This window comes from Mirounga angustirostris, unplaced genomic scaffold, assembly GCF_029215605.1.
Source record: "Mirounga angustirostris isolate CCGP_5_RB_7025 unplaced genomic scaffold, mMirAng1.0.hap1 SCAF_12, whole genome shotgun sequence".
Taxonomy (NCBI): domain Eukaryota; kingdom Metazoa; phylum Chordata; class Mammalia; order Carnivora; family Phocidae; genus Mirounga; species Mirounga angustirostris.
Window position 1 is genome coordinate 33,521,698 of NW_026991720.1, and position 24,565 is coordinate 33,546,262.

General features: G+C 34.8%; 1 protein-coding gene across 1 annotated transcript in view; it reads left to right on the forward strand.

The window, feature by feature from the left end:
• The first annotated feature begins 15,769 nt into the window (after positions 1–15,769).
• The window catches only part of TFEC (transcription factor EC), a 66,066-nt gene continuing 57,270 nt past the window's right edge, over positions 15,770–24,565 (forward strand). Inside the window, exon 1 of the mRNA XM_045864378.3 lies at positions 15,770–15,888. The gene's annotated coding sequence lies outside the window, so the exon portion shown is untranslated. The remainder of the gene's footprint in view (positions 15,889–24,565) is intronic.

The window sequence follows — 24,565 nt, forward strand, 5'->3', positions numbered from 1 at the left end:
CTCCATCCCAGGACCCCGGGATCATGATGTGAGCCGAAGGCAGACGCTTAACGACTGAGCCACCCAGGAGCCCCTCTTATAAATATTTTTGAACTTTATTCTGTGACACAATTTAGTGACTTGGAAAGAATTTGAAAATTTGGGGTCATTTTTTAAGTTTTTTTGTTTGTTTTGTTTTTTAGCTAGGAGCAGAGCAGTGCTAGATCTAGGGTAAGTATCCTTATAATTGAGGCAAGCTCCTTCTTAGTTCTCTACACAATGCCTGTGAATCATGCTTTCCAGAATGTCTGCTGTCTCTAATCATTTCAGGTCGTCCTTTTTTTTGTTTGGGTTATTTTTCTCCATAAATGCACAGTTCAGTATGTAGCTGAATACTTTCAGAGGGCTACCTGCAGATACCTGGAGTTCTTTCTCTGTGCAGCTCTTTTCTCCCCAGTATACTGTCTTGAGAACTCTAGCCCCCTTAGTCTCCCTATATTCTCATTTCTGCTTCCCCCTTGTAGAATCTGCCAGCTTCTGCCTGGGTTGACCTTCTCTGTAACACAGGCTGCAAACTCTCATGGCAGTAAACTAGGGAAATCACTGAACTCACTTTTTTCTTGAATGTCTCCTGTCTTTCAGGGATCATTCTCTTATTGACTCATGTCCAGTTTCTTGAAAGTTGTTTTTTCATTTTTTTTTTCTCATTTTTTAGTTGTTTCTATTAAGAGAGTAAGTCCAGTCCCTGTTAGTCTTTGTCAGCTGTAGTCACATTCGGTTTATGCTTTCTTAACAATATTTTTACTACTGTTTTAGTGAGGTTTAACAATATGCTAACAATAGTTATAAAGTAATCTTTAATAGCTGTTAATTATAATATCAATGAAAACAGAAACAATATGGCACAGTATGTACCAAATAGGGGCACCTAGGAATGTAGCTTACTGTAGTGAAAAGATCATAGAAACATAATAGGAATATCCGGTCCTTGAATGAAACTTGCAATTGATTAGTTTGTCGTATTTTAAGCTTTCTGTTTATTCTTGATTTTCTTATTTGCAAAACAGATATTCTACAACTATACTATATTCTTCACAGAATTGTGAAATCATTGGGATGATGTGTATATATTACTTTGAAAAATGGACATCTTATGTACAAGATCTCTTTAAAAGTTTTATATTTTAATTTTATAAAATATTTATTACAAATCTTTTTTACAATATATAATCCATGTATATTTCTTATGTTGCTTATATAATTGATTGGGAAAGCCCATAACAGGAAAACAGTACAAAGTCCAAATAGACTATAAAATCACCATATGACAAATATTACAAAATATTTGTATGTTTAATTCATTTGGAATTATTTAGATTTCTATTATTTTTTATACACATATATTTCTATCTTTTTTGATTCTGTCTACATAATTCAATAAGGATTTAAATTAAAGATGAAATAGGATGAAATAGCATTGGAAAAAGGAAAAAAGCCATATTTAAATGACAGACATTACTATAGCATTGATTCCAAACTGTGGGGCCTATTGCTTTTAAAAGCATAACTTCAAACACAATGCTAAATTTGTTTTAAATATAACTGTGGAATTACTGAGAGGGATCTTTTCCCATTTATGTCAGAGATGAAAGATGATTTGTGATAATGCATAGCTATTTTCCTGTCATCATAATTGGACTTACTCGCTAAACTGAATTAACAACATAGATGATCAGGGAGCCTGCCCATTGATATCTAATTACACATATAACTAGTGATAAAAATTTTAGATCGCAGTTTGTGCTTTTAAAATACTTTTGCTTTTATAAAATGCCATATACCTTTATATATTCATATGAATATAATATTGTAAGATCATAGAATGAAATTTACTCTAATTTAGCAGACTAGTAGTATGATTCTGACTTGGTAAAACTTATTTATTAATTTGCTTAAATTGATACTAATGAAATAAAATCTTTAAAAAAATAAATAAATTGATACTAATGATAAAGATATATCAATTTAGGAACTTAATCTGTGAGTAAGACAAATCTGAATTCAGATGCTGGCTCTATTAGTAGGCTTGCCAGATAAAACAGATGATGCCCAGCTATATCTGAGTGTCAGATGAACTATATATATATATATATATTTATATTTATATATTTTTTTGGTATATGTATGACCCACACAATATTTGGGACATACTCTCACTAAAATAATCAGTTTTATCTGAAATTCAAATGTATCTGGGCATCTTTTATTTTTATTTGCTAAATCAGGCAGCCCCATCCATCCATCATTATCATCTGAGTGTTGATCTTCTTCATTCTCTGCATCTAGGTCTGTGTCATTCTCTGGATCTGGATCATTCTCTCTAAAACTGGTTTTGTCTCGGTCATTTCAATACCTCTATAGATAATATCTTTAATACTTTGGTCTTTTAATTCCTTGATCTTTTTTCCTCCTAGGGATCTTGGACTCTATTACATTAACCATCCTTTTACATGATTATATTCTAGACCTCATCATTCCAGATATAGGCACATCTTTCATAATTTTTAATTCTGTGAATTTCATCACCAACTAACACATCTTATTTTTTATTTCATATCATTGAAGACCCACAACTGCAGCATTAATTCTTTTTTACTCCATTGGGACCTACAACTCATTGATCTTTCCACCATTTCATTACCTTTATCCTTCATGATCACAATTCTCTCCTTATTCAATAGATTCCAGAGTTCTTCATGGCAGTATAGAATTACTGTTAGATGCAGCCAGACTGCCTGGAATAAAAAGGCTTAAACCTTGCCTTCACCATTTACTAGCTATAGCCTTCAATAATTTACTTGATAATAATCTTTCTGCTTCAGTTTACTAATCTATAAAATGGAAATGATAACAGTTACACATGCCACGTAAGATTGTGAAGAAAAAATAATTTATATAATGTGCTCAGAACAGTTCCTTCTTGGCACATAGTATACACTATCGGGTTAGCTTTTGTTGTTATTGTCCTCAGTATTAACATTATCACTGCTGGAAATGTCAAAATGCCTTTGTTCACACTCTCAAATTCTTGGTCCATCTCTTTCTTCACCTTTCTTGTCTACCAAAACCTCAATCCTATTTAAATCCAAATATACTCTGGACATGCCCCCACAAAGTATAGGGGAGAAAACCCAAAACAAACAGGCTGTTGGGTTTCACTTTAAATTAATAACTATGAATTTCAAATTGGCTTTTACTGTTGCCCAGAAATCCAATCACATGTCCAAATGCATTCCATCTCTTTCAAATCTCTCCTTTCTCACCAACCTTGAATACCTCTCCCTGCTCTTACATTCTTCTTCACCTGGGAAATGGGAGCCATCAGCAGAGAACTTCCAAAAACTCTCAGCCCCACAGTTCACATTGCCCAGCTTTCTGAGTCTGTCCACACTCCCCAGCTTCCTTCCTTTCACTCTGAATGGACTCTTACCATCACCTTGACCAATCTCCCCACCTTGACCACCATCCACCTGGACCAGTCTCCCCATTTGTGCACTCCTGTATGTTTGCATTTTGTTATCTAATAGGCATCTCAAAGTTAACATGTTGTAACCCACCCTGCTAATTTCTCCAGCAACCCCATCCTCAGAACAGTCCCTCAGGACACAGCATTTGTGTCCTCTCTTCTCACAGCACAAATCCTTTGCATGAGGCTCCGGAGAGCACCTGACATACCAAAAAGTTAATTTAGCTAGTCCTTAGTTTGACAATATGGACTAAGTAGATGATAAATAGTAGCACCTATCAAAAAATTTTTGGAAGAATTAAACCAATAATGCAAGAAAAGTGCTGACCACAGTGTGTAGTAAATATTCAATAAATGTTTGCAGCTATTTTGACTATTATTAATACTATTCCTTTTTCTGTTCCTCCTCCTCCTCCTCCTCCAGCGTGTACTAATGTGGATAAACATACACATGTACCTGAATATAAGATACCGTGGGCATAAATGTTATCAGATGTGTATTCACACACAATAATACTATTTGCTCCAGTTCTGTAGAAGAGCAATTCCTTTTGGACTATTCTATGAGTTTAACTTGAGAGGTACCTAAAGAATCTCATCACTAGAAATCATGAATGTTAAGAATTCAACTTGAGGGGCATCTGGCTGGCTCAGTTGGAGGAGCACACGACTCTTGATTTGGGGGTCATAAGTTCCAGCCCCACATTGGGTGTAGAGATTACTAAAATCAATAAATAAACTTAAAAAAAATTCAACTGGAGCCAGACCTCCTGAGCTTGAATTTTGCCTCCAATATGAATTTGTGTCTTACTTGAACTCTATGCCTCAGTTTTCTCATCTATAATATGGGAATTATTAGTACCTCCTCATAGGATTGTTCAATTTTTCCATATTTGTGTAGTTTTTAGTACGATTACTGAGATATTAATAACACTTTGTAAGTGTTCACTCTTGTTTTTATTATAATGAAGTGGTCTTCTCCATAAAAAGGTTCCAAGGCATAAATTCAAAAGATTGCATAATAGCTCATCTCCCTTGTAGGTGTTATGGTCTATGCATATGGGAAAAGTTTTTTACAACTTCAAAAATGTAAATCATCATGTGATTTTTCTGCCCCACGTCCTTTATGATTTTTTTTTTTTTGTATTTACATCTTTCTGGAATGAGACAGGATGATTTGAGTTGCACTTAAAGTGCAGGAAATATCATCAATATGTTTGTCAATTTCATTTATTCATTAGAGAGCTATTAAGCACTAATTTTATGTTGTGCACTAAGTTTTCTGGTGGGGTTCAGTGGTGATTAAGCTAAAAAATTTTTCTGTTCTCTTTGAACTCATGAAGCAAGGAAGAGATCTTTTTCACATAAATTACTAGAAGCCCAACTATTCCTTTTCTTTTGGATACCTATGTTAGATTAAGGATCCAGCCGACTTCACAGCATCAGATGGTGCCGGTTTTTAGGCAGCACAGCAACGACGCTGGGATACATGGGCTATCGGGTGCTAATTTGCTCAGGTTTCCTCCGTGCAATTCCTTGCGTAACTGGGAAAATCGAATTTGGTCTCCTTTCCACTGAAGTAGACACTGCTGCTAAGTGGAAATAAATTTGAAAAAGAGAAACCCTTCCCGGATGCTGGCCTGTCCCAGTTGGGTATTTTGCACCTTCCATAGTCAGGTTCCAAGTGGAACTATAGATTATGCCTGGAAGCCTGAGACCAGTCGGCTGTCAGATGCCTGAAGCCAGCAGGTGGAGGCAGTCAAAATGAGGAAGGAGAGAATGACACTCAGCACCTAGCTGTTTACCAGGAACCAGTCATTCACTTTATAATCTAACTTTAAATATGCTTCCCAAATGGTTGTTGTTCAAAAAACTGAGGAAAACACCAGAACTAAAGAAATTGAAGAACATTTTGTTGATACGGTAGCCAGAAGAAAATAAAGTTAGATTCTGATAAGATTTTGTAATAAAATAAGTGTAGGTTAGTTACACCTATTCTTAGTGACTATAGCACTGTGAAAGGAAAGAATATTCCAAACAATTTGATTTTATATTCGGAACATGTAATAAATCTCTTATTTTGCATATAAAGAGGCATAATATTAGTACTAATTAAGAGCAAATGCTTATTCTCATTAAATAGATTTTGTACAAATACCTTAAAATATCAGTTAGGAAGGGGTAACACATTATTGGCCTGTGGGGTAGCCCATAAGACTTGCTCTAGTCATGATGGAGAATATACACAGAAAAGCTTTAGAATATTAAATAAATCCCACTCTTGTCTTCTTTAGGGCAACTCACTACTATGTTTAATATTCAGAGGGCCGAGTTCTCAACTTCTGAGAAAAACTTTACATTGTTCCTAGTGGAAGACTTAGGTGCTAATTCTGCCAGAAATTTAAATGCTCGAATTTTAGAGATTGTAGATTACTTTTTTATTTTTGAGAAAATAATTATGCATTATCTAGCAGCTAAGAGTCCCAGAAATTGGATAGTAGTGGCTTTGTAGTTCATATTCACAGGAGGACCCCATATAGCAGCCAGAAGTGTTCCTTAATAGCATTAGGAATCCCACCCATACCCATACATTCTCCTTCAGTAATCAGTGAGTTCAGTAGTGTTTGGTTTATTTTCATGACCCCCAAATAGACCAAATATGCATGAGAAGTTGACCTTGGATTTGTCAGTGTATGAGTAAACCCACTGGTGTCCTCCCATGACATTTCTCAGTAGCAGCATCTCAAATGGTCACAGTCTCAAATACTTAGACATGCATTTTTATATGGGTTTCCTTTCCTTTTTCTACTTAACTATTACTTGCAGGTAAAACTATGTTGTTTTTAATACTTTTTCTTTGAAAATAAGGAATGTTTTATTCTTAACACATTTTTATAAATGTAAATAGATATCTCAAATTTGATCATAGCTTGCTTGGCCAGATTTGCTAGATGAGAACTGCCTATTTTTACTTAAATCCTCCTGTACTATGACTCATTTTTAACAATTCATGTTTTAGCTTACCATTTTCTCCTAAGAATTCAATGAGGGATTTTTAAAAAGACTTTTCCATTCATAAGCTTATTCCCTTTTGTATAGGGGAATATTCACTTACAGTGCATATAGTTTTTCAAAAACTTTGGTCCTCTGTAGAGTATGAGGCATCTATTATTAATAAAATATTGGTAGTTTTTTTTTTTCTGAATTGTCTTGAGAGAATAATGTTCCATTACTCAGGAAAAAAAGTCTTTCAGAATGAGGTATTCTTAAAGAAAAATCATTATATACACATATGTTCATAAGATACACTATTAAATTTAGTAGTCCCATCACATGTAAGCTTCAGATATTGTTGCTTTAATGCATTCCCTCACTACTTTGATAAAAGCCTTAAGATGTTGCCACTAGTTCTTTGATGATTTCCTCTGATGTTACAGTACCTTTCTTTTTTTCTCCAAAAAAATCTGTTTTGCATAAACATGAGAAGTCAAGACAGTTTGAGTTAACGAGTAAAGAGATTCAAGTTTTAGCAACAAATGTACATATATTTGTGATCAGTTCTCTCACACATTATGGCCCTCTCTTTCAATGTAAGGGAAGTTTATTTTAGATTTCTGGAAAATATAAGCATTATCTTTAAAAGAAGCCCAAATAAGTTACTCAAGTTTATAGTTTTGAAGTTTATTCAGTCTTTTCCCCATTGAATTAATGAGAGTTATTAATAAAATTTAGAGGGAGAAGAGTCATATTGACTAAGATGTTGACTTACTCTTATTCATTTCTTTCATCATCCCTGCCTGACTTCTGAATGTGTCCTGAATTCTGTTGGATTCAGGAATGGATGGATATTTTTTTTAAATGTTTAGTTCTAGCTTCCAAATCCAAATCAGTTTGTGGTAATTACCTTTAACAAAAAAAGCCATTATGTCCCTAGTTAGGTTTTATATTCCTATAGAGATGAACTATTAGCAAATTAATAATGAACTTAGCTTTGTCCATTTAATTATGAAGTTCTGCTTTCAATTAGACAATAGTTAATACAGTATTATATACTTGAAATTTGCTGAGGGTGTGTCTTAAGTGTTTTCACTATAAAACAGAGTTGACTATGTGAGGTGATGGATGTGTTAACTATTTGATCGTGGTACTTATTTCACTATATAAATATATCAAATCATTACATTGTACATTTTAAATATATACAATTATATTATTCTATTATTCCTCAATAAAGCTGGAAAAAATAAAAAACACCTAATAATCAGAATTAAATAATATTAAAGAACTCCAAATTTACTTTTGATATCAGGTGGTGTCCATCTCATATCACTTCTTTTTATCAACATCTGGTGAAGTTGTCTACATTGTGAATGTTTCCCTGAGCCCATGTAACCACTTTAGTTGTTCCTTCTTCATATGCAGTGCAATCCTTCTAGTGCTTGTGCTGTATTATATATATATTTTTTGTAACCAAGCATGTTCATCTGTGGCTCTATTCTAGAAAAGAATGCCATTCTACCAACTCTCAGTGGTACCTGTGGGCTTGCATTTATCTCATTGTGCTAAAATGTCATTTTCCCTTTGCTACCTATACTCTGTGAATTGATAATATAGACATCTAAAACCTAACTATTGTGCCTGGCACTTTTACCTGTTTTTTCTTTTCTTTAAAATTAAGGTTACTAGGCACCACTTTCACTACTGTTCCTTCTAGTCACCCTATTGTGTCCCTCTAATACCTGATTTATAGCTTCATATCGGATTGCCAGCTGAAGGTGAACAGTTGTACGTCTACATATTGTGTGAGAGATACAGCTCTTGCCCCTTGTTTTTTGAAATGTCTGATCATGAATCTCTATCTTGTAGGAGTGAGAGTCACCAACAGTCATATTACGTGTGTGTGTGTGTGTGTGTGTGTGTTCTCTTTGTTTCAGAGCTGTTATCCAAAACAGGGGAGCATAAGAGAGAACACAAAACCTGTGAAATCCCTGGGTTTTTAGAAGCACAGCTTTGCCTACCTTGAACTGAAATCAGACAATGAAGTACAGTTTTCTACGTGATTAGCAAGATCTACACACAGGAGAAAAGAATTACTTCTGAGCACACCATTACTTGTCATACGTTTCAGATATACCAACATGGTTACTGACACTTAGCAGCTCTCTTTTTCTCTTACTTAACATAGAAAGTTCTCAAGGCATTGAATTTTATAGTCTCCTAACTTTATAATTTCTGAAGTGTGTTACCTTTAAAAAAAAATCACGGTATTCCACAATATACGTAAGCGACAGCACCTAGCACAAGTCCTGGCACTCGGTCCATATGCCCAAATTATTTGAATATAGAACTGATATTTGAAGAGTGTTTGGCTTATATTTGATGATAGTTAACCACTTTCACTAGCATTTTAAAAGCTGGTTATATTTTCATTTCTTTTTTTCTTTTTATATCTTCCTTCTTTTTCTTCATTAGATTATCAAAAAACGGAAGGAAGCATTATCATATGGGGAATGTAACCCATAGAAATGTTCTATGGAAAGATAAGGCAATCCACAGAGCTCACACCAGTGCAATTGGTGTGTTTACATGCTAGTCTAGACACACCCAGTTATTTGCAGTTTGAGAAATATTTCATTTAGCAGATTTAACAGATCCTTCTTGTTTAAATCTCACAACAGGAAATAGATACTCAAGCTATATGAACTAAGTATCTTGGGAAATTAAGTATTACCCTCCCTTGAGGGAAACCTCTACATAATAAAAACATATCCCATTCTAAATTTCCTAAACCGTAGCAGTATATCTAATCTATCTCTCTGTCAAAATAAAAGTGAATGATCCAAGGTTAATTCTCTAACCATTGGCATAATAATATTCTCGCAAACATGGAGTATGGCAAATCTGGGTTAAGTCATATTGCTTGTGTTCCAAATGGCAAGGGTGCTGTTGGGAAGGTGGTTTGGAACACGTAGGATGGTTTTCATTGATCGTGATATTAGTGGCTAGATGTTGTGAATGTGTGACTCCATGTTTGTACTTGCTGGGTTCAGTGTCGTTGACCCAGGCACTCAAAGCTGACCACCACAATGCTGTGCAATTTCAGCATTATAATCGATTTTTAATCTGGGGTGAGAAAATAAATAAAAATGGAATGCTTGAAATGCAATTGTAAACAAAAGTAATATTAAAATATCAGTCTTTCCATTTATAATTTTTTTGATTTATATGTCCTTGTAAAAATTTAAGGGAAAAGATATTTCAAAAGCTGTTTTGAGTATTTATTTTGGCGTCTCTCTTCTGAACCCATATGAATAATTATATAAGTATTCATTTTTTTTTAAATTAGGAAATAAGAACAAATCATGTTGGCTACTTCCTAAGATACTGTATATTAAAAAAAAACAAAACACTATTCCTGCCAATGCAATCATTTTCCTTGGGAGTTGTTGACACCCTTATTGAAGTCCTATGAGCCTCATTTTTCTTTGTTCTATTCCCAAACCATAAAGCACCTACTACCAAAGTGACTTTAGATACCATTGACATTTCTGGTCACCAAGAGTAGGAGTTATCTCTGACAGAACATTTATACCTTGCTTTATTCTACTCTTTTTGTTCAGTTCACATCTAGATCTCTCCCCCCTTACATTTCTTCTTATTTTACTTTGTCAGAATATAGCTTTATTATAGATAAAAATGTCAATGAAAATTATAAATTAAAACAAGAGATGTGCATTGATGATTCTTCTGTGTTCATGAGCATTTTTTTAAATCTCTAAAGGAATTTAAAAAAATACTTCAAAATGGAAACACAGAAAAATATTTCTACATTTTCTTCTTCCAAATCTCTGCTCTTATTACCCTTTCCAGATTTTCTTCCTTTAAACATAAGTGTATTATTACAATTATTTTAGTTTCTTCAGGAAAACCTTATGTTTACTTGTAGCAAAATATGTATTTGTGAAATAGCTCTCTCATATTTTTATGCTTCCCTGAAAGATGACAATTTCCCCCATGTAGATAGATCCTGAAAGGTGTTTTGGCAGAGATCTTGAGAACAAACATAATACTGACAAACATACATACGCTTATACATAGAGTTTGTTTTTATTTTAGTTCTTATCTCTCCAAATCATGATGATCAAAATTATCATCTTCCGCTATCTGTCTGTTTCCCCTCCTCCTCCTGTACTGAGTCTCTCTTCTTATTTGTATTTTTAGTGTAATAGCTCAGAATAAATCTCACAGCTTCTTATTGGGTGGATTGAACTTCTTAGGTGACATTATGGAAAAACACACCCTCACTGAAGAGTAATTCCCTGGGAAAAGTTGATATATTAAAGGCTATTAGGAGAATGTTATAGTTGTTGGCCCTAATAACAAATATCCCTGTTATCTCTTATCAACACATGGGAGGATTGCAGGTTAATTTCCTTTGAACTAAGCATGGCCCTTGATAGCTTCAGCCAATGAATGATAAACAGAAGTGAATCATTTCCTGCAGAAACTTTAAGAACCTGTATATGGTTCTCCACATCTTGTTTCCCTGCCTCGGTGGTATTGAAAGCATATATGGACTTGGGGTCTCCATTATGCTGGGTCTTTTAGTAACTGTGGCACAGAGCTCTCTATTATTCCACACTGGACATGTAGAGTATGAAAGAGCATTTTGTTTTTAACATTCTGGTTTTTTTGGAGTTGCTTGTTTCAACAACATATCCCATCCTTCCCTGTCTGATAGAGAGCAACTGTACAATTTTGGCAGACTGTAGAGGACTTGTCATTTTTCCAATCTCTAGGGAGCTGCAATGTCAATCATGGGACATGCCATCTCACCATGACAAAGGAAGAAGCTTTATGCTTTTATTTATTTTATGGATAATACATTGTCTAGTCTGAGTATAACAGTGTTCAGATTAGATGGCAGCCTCCATGGAATATTTTTGATGTCTGGAATTTTATATATAATAATTCCTTCACAAATTTAAATATATCTTCCCTCTTTACCGAAAAGATTCATTACCTTCCAAATGCAAATGCTTTGGGGAGGGAGAGTATTTTAAGTCTTATCAGTCATTTATACCTTAGTGAATAAAATGTATAATGAATTAATTAGAGAGTCCTCTAAAAATAGTTTTAGATAGCAGCAAAATGGACAGATGATAAGGAATTGTAGTACCTATCTGGCAAAAGGGAAAAAGACATAGAGATTTCATGTTAAAGACAAATATTGCCTACTACATAATTTTCAGAAGGGCTGGCTCTTGTTTAATACCCTAGTGTATGCCAAGATCAAGATCAAACATCAACTCTAGGGAAATCTTAAAGCCTTTGGCATCATAGAAGAATTAAATTATATTAATGCCTTAAAGGTTTCCAGAGACTTCTTGTTCTTCAAAACTGAGTTGCTGGGGACAGAAAAACTTGGAAAAGTCATTTGATTCTCTTGATAAAATTTACCCATTTATCATGGAACAATGATTAAGTCCATGCACTTCTGCTGATACTGGTGGATTGATGAGATGATGTTTCTGAAGTTCACTGAGGTAGACGAAGAGTATTTTAAAATTAAAAAATAACTACTACTGCAATTGTATAATGATATGCATATTTTACTGCTGTCCCACAGCCTTTGCGCCTGGTTCATTGTTAAGGACATAACAACTCTGACAGGATAAAACCTAAGTGCAATTTTATATTTGAAAGTTTACAAATATTATACTTGCTAGTATGCTAATAAAATAGTAGAAATCTAGATAAGTTTCAATGTTAGTATTTTAGTCGGATTGACTCCTGTCTGTTAAATGGTCTGTAGTTCTTAAATAATATCAGAATTCAAGATCATTTGGTGTTTGTTAAAGTGCTATTCAGGCAAAGTCTGGAGTTATGACCTAAAAATATGGGATACTAACTTTCTAACTTTTGCACTTCCCCAAACTAGATAATGAAATCAGAATTTTAAATAACCAATGCCAATTATTTGCCAAGTGACTGAATTATAATATTAATCTCTCCAAAAGCATGATTCCTAATTATGAGTGACATATAAATTTCAGTTCTACATACTCACAACTGATTTTGTTTGTTTTCTATGGTAATATTGATCTTGGACTTTCTTTCCAAACTTCTTGGGGGAGATATATTATTTCCTTTGATTTATTTGATTCCTTTTTAAGAGAGAAGCTAGGTTTCTTCAGTGTTTATCAAATTGGAAATTTTCTATAATGATTATCTTTAAACAAGCTACTTGTTGGGAAGAAAAAGTCATATTTATGAGCATAAATATCCTCAACATCCCAGGTGTATAGTTATAAAATCAATTTCCATTAAAAAGATTTTTACCTTTTATCTTCGAGACTTCTATGAAAGCAATCTGAATTAACAACAGGTGTGTTGTTTGTCCTTTTTGAAGGGCTAATATGCTCCCTTCTCCTCTGCTTTTTACCAACCTGTAGAGCTACTAAGTCCCTTTCCAAAAGTGTGTTAGCTGCCACGTGGCAAGCAGTAATTTTTTCCTATATGATCTGTTAATACTTTTAATGCAAACATTATTTAACTTAGACATTATACATTATTGATAACCTTAATGCTCCCCAGTATGTTTGACTTTAGAAACCCACTATCCTCTACTTGGATCACATTTCTTATTTCAATATCCTCTTTCCTACGAAAATCAGATATAAGAAAACAATCCTTCATTCCTTATATCATTTTTTTGTTATTTTAAATCTTACCCCATTAAATTACTATTTTTCTGTCTTTCAACTATTTTAAACCGTGGGTGATTTATCTTTCAAATTCTATTAGATTTTAATCTCCTTGAGGGTAAGAACTGTGTTTCTCTTTGTATCTGAGTCCCTGATAAATGGTAGGCATGCAATAGAAACTCATTAACAAATGAATAAATACACAAGTGTGGTCTTCGTTTTGATGGAAGGTTAATGTAAAGAACGTGAAGGCTTAGTATTTAATATAGACTGTCTACTGTGCGACAGCATCACTTCTAAATACTTGGAGCAGAGACTGTTGGTGTTCTGTCTATACTTCCACATACCCCTTACTGTTTCAGTGAATGACAGCTTGTCTTCCACCAGCCTGCATTTGGAGTTTTGTCAGAGTGCTGCCCTCATTGTGACAGAATCCACTTTGCTTGCTAGTGTAACTTGGGCAGGATGTGTCCTGTGTCTGGGAATTAATTTTCCTTGGAGGCAGCCTGAAAACAGTGATTGATAGATTTTGGGGGGATAACTATTCTAGATTCTTTACTCCCTGCCTAAGGTAAGTCAGAGATAGGTAGTTTACATAATTTTCAGTGTCATAAAACTAAGACAGAATCACTACTAATAAAAGAAGAAAAAGTTATAATCCAATCTGGCAATAAACACATTTTCAGGTAAGAAGACAAAAAAAGAAAATACTCGGGGCGCCTGGGTGGCTCAGTTGGTTAAGCGACTGCCTTCGGCTTAGGTCATGATCCTGGAGTCCCAGGATCGAGTCCCGCATCGGGCTCCCTACTCGGCAGGGAGTCTGCTTCTCCCTCTGACCCTCCCCTGTCTCATGCTCTCTCTCTCTATCTCATTCTCTCTCAAATAAATAAATAAAATCTTAAAAAAAAAAAAAGAAAATACTCAAACATTTATAATACAGTGGTGACAATTAACTACATATTATATGTTTTGTAGCTACAGACAAAAAGCCATTTTCCCAGTTTTTGTTTTGTCAAATTATAAAAAAAAATTTCTTTTCTTACAGAGGTTTTAATATTTATGTAATGAAATATGTTGGAGATTTCTTTGTTGACATATTACTCTGTGGGTTATAAAATAATCACTCACATTTTTTTTAAATGACGTTTTGAAATTTTTATATTTTTATATTTAAATATTTAAGATCTTAAAATTAGATTTTTGGTGTATTAGAGGTAGGGGTCTCTCTCTCTCTCTCTACTTCTCTTTCCTTCTTTTTTCTCAACAAATTGTTAGTCACACCCTTAGAATATTTATTGAGGAATGTATCAAATTCCTACTAATGTAACATACCACCTCCAATATATACTAAATTTCTAAAAATGCAGAAGACTTGAATTTTATGTCTATTATACACCAGCAGTAAACTGTTTTAGTTAGTGTAGTTTTATAATGTGTTCAATATCTTATTTTTCAAGTACTTTCTCACTATTTTTAAAAATATCTTGCCTATGTTTTTCATTTATTATCCTTAGTAAATAATAATAAAAATACCCATAGAAAGCAACTAGAATTTTGATGGATATTATATTGAATTTATAAATATATTTGGTATTAAAATATATTGACATAACACCACAGAAATATGTGTAAACTTCCATCTGTTCACACATACACACAAGTACATTTTTTTCTTTCTTTCTTTTTCTTTTCTTTCTTTCTGTCTTTCTTTCTTTCTGTCTTTCTTTCTTTCTTTCTTTCTTTCTTTCATTCATGTTATAGAATAAATGTAGATTTTCTCAGTACAAATTATAGTGTGGGAACAAAGTTGAATCTTTGAATTTTTAAGTTCACGCAGATAACTAATACATAAAATGAAACCTTTTAAAAAGTTTCATTTGTAAAGGCAGTAAGTAACCAGTGCTCATGTCCCTTAAAAATACGGATCACACTAGAATATAAAAAAAAATTGCTAGAAATCTTATAAGCTGAATTATAGATCTTCCATCTACATAGGAAGATAAAATATTCTTGGACAAGATAAAAATTATCCTGGAGTCAGTATGAGTGCAAAATCATATGTAAGGTAAATGTGACTACATGAAATATGGGAAATTTGATGGCCTTAAGCAAAACCTCAAAATCTATTAATACTCTAAACAAAACTGCAGTTCTTAAAACCTGAAAATTGGTGCAGGGCAGTTTGTTGAACAACTGTTAAATGTGAGATTTAACATGTTGCAATAGATGTGGGATCTTAGTCCATTTTGATAACAACCATGTACTGCTTGTGTATATTCTGGGAAGAAATGTTAATTACGGGGCAATAATGGGATCAACAAGAGCTTTTACTGTGGCCACATTACTGTGGAATAGTTTTGTTGGAGTGCTGTTTCTCAAATTGGTAGCATATTTCAGATAAAGAAAGGAAGTCCCCCTCTACTTGAAACTGCTGTGTCATTTCTTCTTCCTTAACTGAAATTCCAACCAAGTTTCAGGAAATGCCCTAATGAGCCACTTCTCTTTTCTCTTTCCTCAACTAAGTGGATTCCAACCAGCCCTAACTATTCATTATTCATGATCAGATCATTTAGTCTGGTTGTCTTTTTTGGCATGGTGCTTATGTTATGGGAAGAGGGATTATAATTTGGTGCTGTTTGTAGAGGTGATAACACTGATAGAATCCAATCATTGCTGGTAGGTAACTAAACTGGCAGGTTAATTTTCTGTACTTTAAACAAACTATGAAGACAAGTCTAATCAATACTTATTTTACTTTGATATGTGTGGCTTGCTTGTAATTGCGGTTTCATCTTGCATTATCATTAGGTATCATGATATTAGAGTAGCTGAGCTGTGATTTGCTATAATTTAGGTAAAATATATCTGAAACTTTATTAATGTCTTACTTTTAATCAAGATGTAGAAATCACTGTTTTAGTTCATGATAACCAAAGCAATTTCTTCTTCCGGTTTAATATTCTTGGATATTTACTAAATTGTACCGATTTAACATTTTATTGCATCTTATATGTTATTCTATGAGTAAATGTTAATTTCTGTTTACATTTTAGCAATATATATTTTATTGGCTTTTAATGGTAAGAAAATATGAGTTCTGTTCATAGCTGAATTAACACCACATAGTACTTTAGTGTATGTTATTTTTCCAGGGTTAAAAATTATTCTAGTTCTTTAAGTGAAGGTTTGGATCTGAAAAGTTTGTGTAGGAGATGTCAAATATCCAAAGCAATAACTTTTTATAGTAATAGTTTTCAATTGTTATAATTAGTAGAGTTGTGGTAGGGACTTGAAGATTATTTATATATCTGTATACGTACACACACACGTACATCTATTTCTTACATATTTGTTTCTGTGAATTATAATCCCATACTTTCAATATTGCCTTAAAATGTTTCATTGGGAATAGACATTTTGAGAAAAAAATAAACCTGAAGTAATCTTTAATTCATTTCAGGTAGCTTAATTAGTAACTTATTTACTGGAAACTTCATTTAACATTGACACTAAAATAACCTTCACAATTTTTCCCTATTCAGAGACTGTGTCAACAAAGCAGAGTGAAACAGAATGAGAGTTTCTTATCAAAATTATTCAGACCATTCTGCTTCACTTCTATTTTAGATGAATCTAAGCATAGCTTTACATCTTCAAGTCACTTTTGAATGAATACTAAATCTTCCACTTTTTTGGTGGAAACTGCCTTGAATAGGCCAACTTTGTGATCTCCATTTTGAGAATAAAAAGTCTTTTTTCACTATTAAAACAAATGGAATATATATAATTTCCATGTTGCCTATTTTTTGGTTTTGATTATTATTAATATTATTTTTTAATTTTTCAGTTTCATTACAAAGCAGTAGAACAGTTAAATGCATGAGTAGAGTATATTTTGTTGAACTGAAACTTGGAGCTGATGTCAAAAATGAAACAAGCTGAAAAACGTTTCTTAAGCGTCAGCTTAATTTTAATGACTGTGGCACAAGGTTTGTAATAAGTTCTAGATAACCAAAATAATTATGAGACATTTAAATCTGATGCAAATATCTAGCATAAGTGAAATTTTCAGAAACCGTAGTAATTAACACAGTGGGAGTAGAAAATAATTTTGAAAACAGTGGTTTGAATAGTCAAAAAGGAGAAATAGGAAAGGAGAAACTGAAAGAAATGAAATACTCTTACACAACTGTTTCAAGTAAACTAATGAAATATGATTCAAAGGGGATAATGATGGATATTGATAAAATAATAATCATAATTATACATGTGGAAATGCAATCATTCAACTCTTTGGAAATCAATGTACAAATCAAATTATCTGAAGTCAGTTAGACATGCCAGATTCTTATGGAGATAAATTTAACTCTTTTAGTAAGAAATGCTGGATTTAAGCAGTGGAGTGATAGCAAATCTAAAGAGGTGATGTTTACTAATAGCAGATTGCAAATTTTATGCTATTTGGCAAACCAAACAAATGTAGAGTGCAACATATAGTTCCCGCTCAGGTTTTACTAATTGTGTTTACTAAGATCAGGAAGAAGAGTCTCAAGCATAGAGCTGAGGATGTATGAGGAAAGCACGAAAAACCACAAGTGTCCTCAAAAACATAAGCTATGAGGAGAGAGCTTAACAATAGTCTTATAGAAAAAATGAGTAGCAAGAAACTAATGTATAAAAATATACCTTGTTTTATAGAGTTGTGAATTGCCAGCCAGTTAAGGAGTCTCTAGGTTGGGGTGCAAGTGTTTGGAGACATATCAAAGATTTGGCAGACATCACTTTGCCTGTGAGAGCTTAGTGGATACATAATTATGTGATTCCATTAAATTGTATTCACTGGAGCATGGGAAGTCTGGCCACTTACTCATCAGCAAAAAAAAAAAAAAGTAGAAGAATGGTATGAGAATGTGTTACAGGTAGTTTATGTTAAACGTCAGAAAAATTGGGGGAATCTGTATTACTGAAAGGTGTAATAGTAAGGTAGGTTGTAGAATTTCTTCAGGTGACCAGTTTAAAGACTAGATTGGTCAAGGAGAGAAAGCCCTTGTTACCGATGTTGTAATTGCTCTCAGGATACCATGGGAGGTTGGGCCTAATGATCTTAAAGATCCATTAGGTTGCTGTTTTTCTTTTTATCTCTTTAGGTTTGAAAGAATAAGTGAGATTTCAAAAATAGAACTAAAAAAAGCAGTTGAAGGGAATGAATCTAGGAAGTAGAGATTGAGTTTTAATAAGGATTCCCATGCTCCCTGATGTTCATTTCTAAGAGTTACCATGGAAGAGTATCTACAAATCATTTCTTGCCTTTCCTGAAAGACTCCTCCTCCACCTGCATACTAGAACACAATCTGATTCACTTTCTGGGTTTTTTTGACGGGCCAGAGAATCCTTCTATTCCTCCCTTTTGTTCCTTTCTTTATTTCTTATTTTGTGAACATGTTTCCAATACAGAAGTTCATATGCATATGAACAAATTAAGTTCTGAAAGATATTCAGCTTGCTTAGATGTATTTCCATCCAAGTAAGAATTTGAGCCAGGTCTCTCTATCTCTTCAATCAGGTATTTCTCTGTGTCCTTTTATCCCTTTGCCAAAAACTCATTCTATCCACCATCTTTCCCCACTCTCCCCAAAATCTAGACCATACCTACTACTTTGAAAATCTGTCTATAGACAGGTAAATGAGCTCAGCTAGTGTCTGCAAGGAATATCTCAGCAGCTGTTTATAATCTCTGCTACCTTTGATCTTGTGCAGACTCAAAAGGATTTGAACCTACTGAACAATCTAAGGTCTGCAATAGAAATGTTGTCAGCAGCATTTTTTACCATCAGACTTTAAGTTCTGGTAAACTTTTAGGCTTCCTCTTAATTAATTTTATGCCAAAAGGGCATTGATCATTTAGTCATACTCGCAAATGTTTCTATTTAGACAATTGCCTTTTCACTTCTATAGCTTATGATTGTCCTTCACATATGCAAGGCTCTTTTCACATGATGGATGATTTGTTCTTTCCATCAGAATTATACCTACCATTCAAGATTTTTCCCATAAGTATAGTCAACCTTCTTTATCTCTGCTCTCAAATTGTAAAACATCTATTGTTGTTTTTATTGCAAACAAACATTTTTTTCTCTTAAAAGACTTTTGACATGTTGTGGACATGTAGGGATATAGTGTTTGGAAAACTCTGAGCATATCCACTCTTAGAGTAGGAACAAAGCAGTGGGTGAGTCTGCCCAGTGAGATGACTGATGACACCGTCTTCTGGAGAAGGTACGGAATATGCAATTTTGTCTTGAGCGATAACTTAGTTAATATCATGTAAGTTGATTAAGTTGAAGGTGTATAAGTAGAGGGGGGTACCGGGTGTAACACTAGTTTCTAAGGATGCTAAGATGCCTAAGATAGGGTACCTGTCAGTGAGCATTTGAGGTATCTCAACAATTAGTCACACTGACAAGTTTTAAAAGTATATATGAATTCCCTGAGTTTGGGGGTTTGGGAAGGGTTCAAAGAACCCTTGAAAAATAATTAGCTATTCTTTAGGCAGGCAAAGGATAGGAGAAAGGCATCAGACAAAAAGACTAGCATGTGCAGAGTTGTGAAAAGCATGGCACATCCAGGGGTCTTTGATTAGAGCTTGCGATCATTGTGGGGAATAACATAAAGTAGGGCTGGAGAGTTAAGATGGGGGCAGACCATAACTATGCTTTTAAGTGTTTTAGGATTTTAACAAGAGGAGTAGCTTGATCTGATTGTGTTTTAGCTGAATACTCTGGCCATTTGGAACACAGTTTGGGGGGATAAAAGATTAGAGCCATTAGTTTTAGATTTTGTTTATACATTGCCCCTGTTTCTGCTTTAAGAGAACAAGGACAAGTATGTGCCTCCGCATAATACTTTGCAAAGTGGTTGCACCTCTGGCAAGAACAGAAGGCAAATGCTTTGCTAAAAATATGATAGAACCTACTTCTATAAGAAAATCAAAGGTGGTGGACTGTGTCATTTTCCACTGTAGAAATAACCACTGAAATTGAACATGGATTAGCTCCCAAACCAGTGGGCCAAGCAAATTTTTGCAAGTGATTCAGTGATTTCTTTGTGGTTGCTTGGTTTAGTGCTGATAGAACACACTGAAATGGGAAGTCAGAGTTTAGCATTTTCAGCTCGCTACTAACTTGCCATGTGACTTTGAATAAGTCCGTGTGTGTGTGTGTGTTTGCTGAATATTCTAAGTTGAATTAATATCTGGTGTGGAGAGTGAAGGGCTAGGGCTGGGACTGAGTGTGAAGGACAAGGGGTCTGGTGGGGGTGTTAAAGTTTAGGTCTCCTGTGCCTGAGGAGTAGTTCTGAATTCACTCCTGGGATATCAAACTTAGATTGGATGTGGGAACTCTAAGATTGGAAATCTAGGTCGTAACCCAAAGGGAGGACCTCTCTCCTTCCCCCTATGGAATCCTTGATCTCACATTTCTGACAGATTTTCAGAGCATGAAACATAACCATGGGCTACTATCTCATATATCTGGCCTTTTTTCTCCCTCAATATCCTTTCCTAAATACAGGCTCAGAGGACTCTGCCTTTAGGACAGAGTTCTCAGAGCAAAATGAAGTAGAGAATGAAGCAACTCTGCATGATTCGGGAGGTAACTTAATTTGCCTTTCTTCACAGGTCATCTCTACTTTTCCATATTTTCTGAGGATGTAGTACCAATTCATTCACATTTCTATTTGTTTCAACATGAAATACTGGTTGTACTAAGTAGTATCTAAATTCACTTATAATCAGCCTTACTGAGCACACCTAGTACAATGTATGACTAAACTTTTGAGCATTTGCTTAAGATGTATTTGTCTAAAGACAAAACAAACAAACAACAACAAAATAGCAAGCAAAGATATTCCAGAATATGCTAGAAGGAAAGAATTTATAAAATAAATGCATAAGCTAAAAAAGTAAGTTCTCTACTTGGGGATGAAAAGGAAACAGTGACTGTTAACTATTCCTGCTTGAGTAGCAGTCATCTTAGAAGTTTTCATGAATATCAAAAGCAGCTATATTACCTGAAGTCTTCTCTTCTCCAGTTGATAAAAGTTAGCACTGGCTGGACTCTCATCAGGTACAAAAGGCTTTGCACATATCAATTCATTTGAACCTGAAAATACCCTTGAGGCAAGTGCTCTTATCGCTATTGTTCAGAAGAGAAAAGTGAGATTTTTTGGAAAATAGGTAAAGTTCCCAAGGTAACCAGTGAGTAAGCGATGGGGCAGTGACTTGGTTCTAGATCTGCATGGTGCTTAGACCTAGGTAAACTATATAATCTTTTTTTTTTTTTTTGTCGCTTTTAGATTTAAACTTTATCTTTGTTGTTCTATTTCATTCATTTTGAACAAGATCCCACCTTTATTGCAGAGAACGGGAAACAGTTCAAGGGAGAAAGGTTGGGGGAAATCAGAAACCATGCTATGCTAAAAATGGTTTCCAGGATTACACATGGATAACGAGGTCTTTGACTGTATTAGATTTGCAAAAATAGCAGTTGCAGAGGTAACAAGGGACCAGAATAGATGGCTCTATTTCATAAAAGAAAGAGGCAAAGTGAAAAGACTCATTAATGTTGAAGCAGTAGATGGATAACCAGTGACAAATATCAAGTAGATTTCCTTCAGTTTGGTCAGAGAAAGGTCATTGATTATTTTTGGTTAAACTGGTTCACAGAGGCCAGGTCTCTACTAAAAAAGGGAATTAATTGCTTCCATTTCCCACTAATTGCCTCAACATTTCCCTTTGCTTTATCATTGGAGATTTGGTCAGAGAGGCAAAAAGTCAAAAGTCAGAGTGTGATGGAATCTACATAAAAAGGGAATCTGAGGAGACCAAATTATGGCATTTGGTGTAATAATTATAATGATACTTAGCATTTTTCCCTGGGAGTGCTGTGGATTTTTAGAGACCTTTTCAATCTTTAATCAGACCGTAGGGCACATTTAAGAGAGTTCACTGTTTTTATTTCCATCTAGAGGATAAGGCATCACAGAGAGATGAACTGACCTCGGGCAAGTCTCCTGAGATGTTAATCCTGTATGTTGGATTGCACCCCCCTATGTTGAGTTTTAGCTAGAAGCCTGGGCTCTTCCCAGAAGTATCATTCATTCATGTTTCTTCAGAGTCTAAAGACTTTTGTGCACATTATCATCTGAGATTACTGCCTCTATCAATGACAGAAAAATCACCTAAGAAAACAGCATGAAATAGTCTTGATGTCACAACTATTGCTTAGTTTTCAGCTTATTAATTGGCGCTCCCGGCATTTTCAACTAACAAGACATTCTACTTTGTATTTGATGACTCAACCAGTCTTTGAAATCCTGCCCAGCTCCAAGTCCTCTGGAATAGGTGAATTTTGTATTCCAGACATTGTGTTTTATTATTCTGAAACCCAAAGTGGCAATATAGAAAGGGGAAAGAACATGAGCTCTGGATACGATAAGTCAGTGTTTACTTGTACTACCTTCAGAGGCCCAATAGACAAATGTTTCCCTTTAGGAAGTCCCAAATCTTCAATATCAACTACTCTTCTTTCTGGAAGAACCAGAAATATGTTGTTCTTAATTAGATAGTTATTACACTATAGGTCACTTGAAACATGACATATTAGAATGAGCAGAAGTTTTAAAGATGGTTAGGTTTCAAAACCAGCTCTGTCATAACCAGTTGTTTGATCCCAGACAGGTCATGTAATTTGATTGAGACTCAATTTCTTCATGTGGAAACCTGATATACCTCATTGGGTTTCAAGGTTATAAATGAGAAAGTGGTGGTAAAGCACCTTGCTTAATGCCAGCGTGGAATGAGGACCTAGAGACCTCAGTCATGTGCTTATTAGTGTTGTTATTAGAAATTATAAAGATATTAAATGATACAACTATTAATTGGGGCAAGACTTAAAAAACATAAGATGCTGGTGTAAAAGAAGTCTAGTACTCTATAGAGATACTTTATTTGAATAAGATGCTCTCACAGTTATGGTGACCTTGAGCTGGACCTTCTTCCTCTGGTTGGATGCCTCTCCTCTCCATGGCAAGTCTTCCTTACTCTATCCTATTGAAAGTTCTTTGTTCCCATTGCCATTTCATAATCAGAACAATTCTGGGAATTGAGTAGTATTATTGTATTATTGTACCCACTGTACAGGTAAGGGTATTTACGTACTGGGAAGACACTGAGCGGCCCAAAGGCACACAGCTTGTCAGTGGGGAGCCCAGGCTTGAAGTCAGGTGGGCTGATTCCAAAACCTGTAATTTCAACGGCTGTTCTAACAGTGCTTTTGAAACATCAGACTGCAGTTGTAGCTGTCATTTGTGCAAGCTGAGACATTAAATTGCCTTCACCTCCATTTTTATATTAATTAAGGGGCTTCTTAAAGCTTATCCTTCTTCTGACAAAAGTGGCTATTCACACTAAAATGGAAAACCAGTTGATAGTGAGATCTATGTCACTAACCCTACTTTGGTTTCTGAGTGTTTTAATTTAATCTCAAAAAGTATAACTAGCCCCATCCCTTGTCAGGACCATGTCTCAGCCCTCTAACCAAAAAATATTAGGAGCCGGGCCTATGGGTCCTTCCTGCTTCCATGGTGCTTTTCTCTCATCTGCCTTTCCTCCTGTCCCCTTCTGTAGCTCTCAGGCAGGCCCAATGAGCCTTTTCTCCCTGGCGCCAAAGCTGAAGACCAACTCCGAAGAGAGCCCTAATTGTCAAACTAGTTGCTCACAACATTTTTGACTTGTTTCTCTTAAACAGTGTAACCTAATAAAACTCCTTTAAGATATATAAACAAGGCCTACCTACTAACACAAGAAGAGCTAAGACTATGTATACATGGGAAACCTGGTTTGACTGTTTTGATTAACTTGACTGCTCAAGTCAGTGAAAAAGTACTCACCAGTGAAGCAAACCATTCTGACAGATTTTTTGGCCCACTGTGACTGCTTGTTTGACTGGCTTGCTTGTCAGGTTGAAGTGGTCAGATTGACTGGAGACAGTCTAACTGGGAAATTTAACTCTGGAGGACGTGGGTGTCTATATACCAGAATCTACTTTAACTTTATTTGAAATCTGTACCTATTTTCCTGGGACCGGCAAGAGAAGTTTGGAAGTGACACATTGCAGCACTTGACTTTCTAGAGTGAGATGTCTTGTCGCTTGCTAGAGCTGGCAATACATTTATAGGCTACAAAACAACCACATTTTTCCCTATGCACATATAGAGTTCAAGAGGATTGAAACTCTACCCTAACTTGGCCAAGTCTTAATAAGGCATCATACCCTCTTACTCTTCTGAAGGGTTG